Raw genomic sequence first — 5,438 nt, forward strand, 5'->3', positions numbered from 1 at the left:
AGTAGCTGGGACTACAGGCACACGCCACCATGCCCAGCTGATTTTTTATATTTTTAGTAGAGACGGGGTTTCACCATGTTGACCAGGATGGTCTCGATCTCTTGACCTCGTGATCCACCCGCCTCGGCCTCCCAAAGTGCTGGGATTACAGGCTTGAGCCACCGCGCCCGGCAAATGCAATTCTTAAAAATTAATAACGTCATTCTTAAAAGCATGGCAGTCTAGGGCAGGGCGCAGTGGCTCATGCCTGTAATCCCAGTACTTTGGGAGGCCGAGGTGAGTGGATCACTTGAGGTCAGGAGTTCAAGACCAACCTGGCCAACATGGGGAAACCCCTTCTCTACTAAAAATACAAAAATTAGCCAGCATGGTGGGCATGTACCTGTTATTTCAGCTACTCAGGAGGCTGAGGCACGAGAATCGCTTGAACCTGGTTGTGGGGGCGGGGGGCGGAGGTTTCGGTGAGCCAAGATACTGCCACTGCACTCCAGCCTTGGTGATAGAGCGAGACTCTGTCTCAAAAATAAATAAATAAATAAATAAATAAATAAAATAGTGGAAGTCTAAATCACCTCCCTTCGAATATGGGCTGAACTTGGTTACTGGATTCTATTGGCATGATGCTGTCTGCCTTCCTAGGCCAAGTAATAAGAGGTCCTTTGACTTCTACCTGGCTGTCTTAGCTGAGAGTCCTGAGCCAACGTGTAGGAGGCCAGGTGCCCTGCAACAAGGTGCTGGAGAGTCCTCACAGCTTTAGCGAATGATGCCCGCCTGATGCCAGCTATCAGGGTCTGCCCCACCTGGGCCTCAGGCAGGTGAGAAAGCCCCCAGATTGTCCCAGCCCCCACTTGGGGCCACCTCAGCCAACACAGTACGGAGGTGGATGGAGCAGAGATGAGCTCTCCCATGAAGCCTGCCAAATTGCAGATTCATCAACAAAGATGAGTGTTGGTGTTTTATGCCATGAAGTTTTGGGGTGGTTTGTAAAACAGCTGTAGATAAATGAAACAGTAAACATATTACTTATGTAGTCGAATTTATTTCAATTTAATTTAAAATCATCCGATTTAAATAAAACAGATTTAAACTACATAAAGATGTCTCTTGCAAACAAGTTGGTAAATTGAATGGTTTTCATTCTCATGGTCTCTATCTTGCCTCTATAAAGGTATTAAAGGTGCAGAAATGCTTTCACCTGAATACTGAACAAAGCTTAGAGTTTTGGGGTGATCAGTGAAGTGAAGCGATGGGGAATATAGTTCTATTGGAAACCTCTGCCTCCGGAAGGCAAGGGTGGGGAAGAGAAAGGTGGCTGGGGCTACGTACCGTGAAGGGGCAGGTTTCCAACCCAGAAATGAAAGACAAACCTGGACAGCGAGTCCTTGGAATAAAACCCAGAATGGGGAGGAGTTAAGTGAGTGACTGATACACATGAGATGGGATTTCAGGAGGCTTGAGAAGGGAAGGAGGTTATATGGCCTAAGACCAGGAGCACTGAGGAGCTAAAGGTTTATTCATTAAGCTTAGAAGAACTAAAAGAGCCGGGTGCAGTGGCTCATGTCTGTAATCCCAGCACTTTGGGAGGCTGAAGGGGGCGGATCATGAGGTCAGGTGTTCAAGACTAGCCTGACCAACATGATGAAACCCTGTGTCTACTAAAAATAGAAAAATTAGGTGGGTGTGGTGGTGAGCACCTGTAATCCCAGCTACTCAGGAAGTTGAGGCAGGAGAATCACTTGAACTTAGGAGGTGGAGGTTGCAGTGAGCCAAGTTCACACCACTGCACTCCAGCTTGGTAACAGAGCAAGAAACTCAGTCTAAAAAAAAAAAAGAACTTAAAAGAAATCTATAATGTATCCGCCCCAAGGATTCTCCACTGTCCCTTCCTGTTTATTTGCTCTATCACTCCATCATCTCTGAAACTCCTGCTTGTTTGTACCTGCTTGATGTCTGTCTCTCTGTATTAGTCAGGACAAGCTAACTGCTGCAACAAACACCCCAAAATGTAGGGCCTCAACTCAATACTGGTGTGTTTCTGCTGCTCATAACAGTTCAGTGCCACTATTTGGTGAACAAATTTCCCCCTGCTGTGTCTGGGACCTGGGTCCCTCTTGTCTCCAAGCTCTGCCCTTTTCTCACCCAGAGGTTTCCCTAACTAGCCAGGGATGAAGATGAAAAGAGATCATCTCGTGGGGGAGGGCTTTATGGGCCAGGCCTGCAAGTGGAGCACATCCGTCAGGCAGAACTCAGTCACATGGCCACCCTCACTGCAAGCGAAGCTGGAAATGTCGCCCAGCTGGGGGCCCAGGAGCAAGAGAGGAGGAGCCATGGCTGCCTTGCTCTCCCAGTCTCAGACCCCAGCGTATCAGCTCTCATCCACCTTATTGTCTGTGTCTGGCACTGCACCTGGCGTGTAATGGGTCACCAGCAAATGTGGAGTCTATGAATAAATGAATGGTGCTCAGGCTGGGTCCTGGGAGCCAGACCAGGTGGGCACTTTCCTAGTACGTGCTGGGGCGGGGAGGGGAGGGGAGAGAGGGAGGGATGCAGCCACTCCCATTTTTCAGATCAGGAAACTGAGGCTCTGAGAGCAATGCCACATGCACAAGGCCACATAGCTTCTCAGTGCCAGCTCTCAAATTCAGCCTCTGCCACCAAATGTCTGTTCTCTCCACTTCCCTGGCTGCCTCTCTAACACACACACTGACCGACTCGGAGTCTGGTTATCTTCAAGGCTGCTCTCCTTTCTAACAACCAATGAACCATGTTTGACAAGCTGCAGGTTGCTTGAGGTGACGGCTGTATGTCTCTCATCCCTACATGCCCTGTGGCTACTGGCACAGCCCTTGAACACAGTAGGTGCTCAAACCATGTTTGGGGGATTAATTTGTTCACACAGGCTCAGGCTTCATGCTTTGCTGCTTGCACAGTACGGAGGTCACTTACAACTTATAAAAGAAATCGAGGGGATATTTATTATACGGCCCCTCCCTGGGCAGAGTCAGAGCTGTCTCTGAAACAAGACCATTGTCCTCCGTGAAACTTGCTCCCGAAGCAGGGGCTGGGGCTGCGTCATGTGGGGGTCAAGACCTCAGATGTCACCTGGCCTCCATCAGGGTTAGACTATGGATCCCTGCCACATACAGAGACTGACCTTCCTTGTCCCCAGCTAGTCAGTCCCCGGAAAGAGAACTGATGGAGGCGCTGTGTGTCTCTGTCCGCGGTGCTGAACTCCCCTCTAACTCTCTCACCTCCTTCTCTAACCTAGCAGCGACTTGTGACCTCCTGAAGGGCCAGGTAAAAATACAGATTCCCTGGCCCTTTCTTTAAAGACTTGGGTTCTGAGGGTCTCATATGGAGCCCTGGGATCTGTTTAAACCAAATATCGTAAGTACCTGTGATTCTATCCAGTCATTTTGAGACTAGCCTGAGTTTGAACACTGACCTCAATAATCAGTTGGTCTTCATGGAGTGCCTGCCATGTACCAAGCACCTGTGCAAGATACCATGAGGCACAGAGCTGAATCAGGCAGGGTAATGTGGGGAGGGAAGGAGAGAGGGGACCCCTTCTGTTTTGTGGGGACACAGAACCAGGCACATACCTGGCCTTTATCCTGAAAGATGAGATAATTAGCATGTGAGAACAGTAGTTATCATAACCATAACTAGCACCTGTATCTTTCCTTGGGGTCTCCACGGCTCTCTCTGCAAGGCAGAGTATGACACACTCTGCTCCTTCAGACCTCCTCGTGGCCTAGGACCCAGACAAAACACCATTCCACACATCAATGTGCCTGATGTGTGCTGCCCTGAACACCCCCAGAATGAAGTCCTCCCTCTCCGCACCCCATGGTTGCATTTTATCATTGTTTACATGATGTGCTATGTTTTCAGTCGTGTCCCAACTGGGATTTGGACTCCCGATTGAGAGCAGGGCTTGCACCTGATTGTCCCATGTGGCATCTGACACAGGGACCCATCCCATCCCCACTTCCACCTCCCCCACCCCTGCCAGAGGAGGTGAGAAATTATCGGAGGATGAGTGGGGAGAGGAATGTGCCCAGGGGAAGGGCTCCTGGTTGCAAAGCAGCTGAGACAAGGGCTCAGAACCCAAAGAAATCAGGGTGGGCCTCTGAGAAACCAGGCAACAGGCCAAGTGCAAATCAGGCAGGGGCAGGCATTGAGTCAAGGCCTTCCTTTCCTTCTCCGGGTGTTTGGGGCTAACAGGAGGTGGGGCCAGGACAGCTGTGCCTGGTGAAACAGATGTTCTCTGGGCCTCAATGTGGGGCATGGAGGAGGGGGGAACTGGAAGGGGAGGGCCACAGCCAGAGAAATGAAATATCCACAGACCCATTTCTGTTTATTCCATTTTACTTGTAGCATGGAAAGTCCCAAAACCCCTACAGAAGTAGATGGACTGGTTTGAGGAGCTCCCACGTACCCATCACCCAGCTCGAAGTGCCATCCCCACCTTGCAGTTCTCATTCCATTTCTCCCTCAAGCCCCTTCGTTAACAAAAATGTCAGACGCCAGATCATTTCACCCATGAATATTTCAGGATGTATTTCTCACACATTAGCACATTTCTAAAAACAAGCACATCATCACCACACCTAATTAAACAAACCATTCCTTAAGATCCTCTAATAAGAAATTCATCTTCGCATGTTCTCATTTTCCTGAAAAACGTCCTTTTACGGTTCATCTGTTTGAATAAAGATCTAAACAAGGTCTATACATTCCCAGGCTGGAGTGTAGTAGCATGATCTCGAGCCCGGCTTACTACAACCTCTGCCTCCTGGGTTCAAGTGATTCTCTTGCCTTAGCCTCCTGAGTAGCTGGGACTACAGGTGCCTGCCACCACGCCCAGCTAATTTTTGTATTTTTAGTAGAGACGGGGTTTCACCATGTTGGCCAGGATGCTCTCAAACTCCTGACTTCAAGTGATCCTTTTGTCTCAGTCTCCCAAAGTGCTGGGGTTACAGGCATGAGCCACGGCGCCTGGCCTATACGCTGCATTTTGGTGCTTTATCTCTTAAATCTCTTTGCATCTCTAACTGTCCTTTCTCCCTTCCTTTTTATGCCCTTTTACTTGAGGAAACCTGGCCCTTTGTCATGTGAGACTGCCCTCCTTGTTGATGTGGCGGACCGAACCCTCATGGTGTCATTTAACGTGGGGCACTGTCCTGCTTCCTGCAGACTGGCATTTAGGTCCAGAGGGTTGATGTGGTGTAGGGTCAATTATTCTGGCAAGCAGACTTCCTGGGAAGCGCTGCGTCCTTCCTATGGGATCACACCTGGAGCATACTAAGAATGCTTCCTGGGTGATACTAAGAATGCTTGGTGCGTTCTGGTGTTGCAAGCCTGATCTCTCCATTGGAAAGCCCCCATCATCTTGCCTTAGTCATTTCAGTACCTTTCATAGAATTTTTTTTTTT

General features: G+C 49.3%; 1 long non-coding RNA gene across 1 annotated transcript in view; it reads left to right on the forward strand.

Annotated features, from left to right (window-relative positions):
- The first annotated feature begins 4,029 nt into the window (after positions 1 to 4,029).
- LOC116542062 overlaps positions 4,030 to 5,438 on the forward strand; it is a 21,007-nt gene continuing 19,598 nt past the window's right edge. Inside the window, exon 1 of the long non-coding RNA XR_004265051.1 lies at positions 4,030 to 4,042. This is a non-coding gene — a long non-coding RNA (uncharacterized LOC116542062). The remainder of the gene's footprint in view (positions 4,043 to 5,438) is intronic.

The sequence above is a fragment of the Sapajus apella genome, unplaced genomic scaffold, assembly GCF_009761245.1.
Source record: "Sapajus apella isolate SASKATOON/1434 unplaced genomic scaffold, GSC_monkey_1.0 scaffold160, whole genome shotgun sequence".
Lineage (NCBI taxonomy): Eukaryota > Metazoa > Chordata > Mammalia > Primates > Cebidae > Sapajus > Sapajus apella.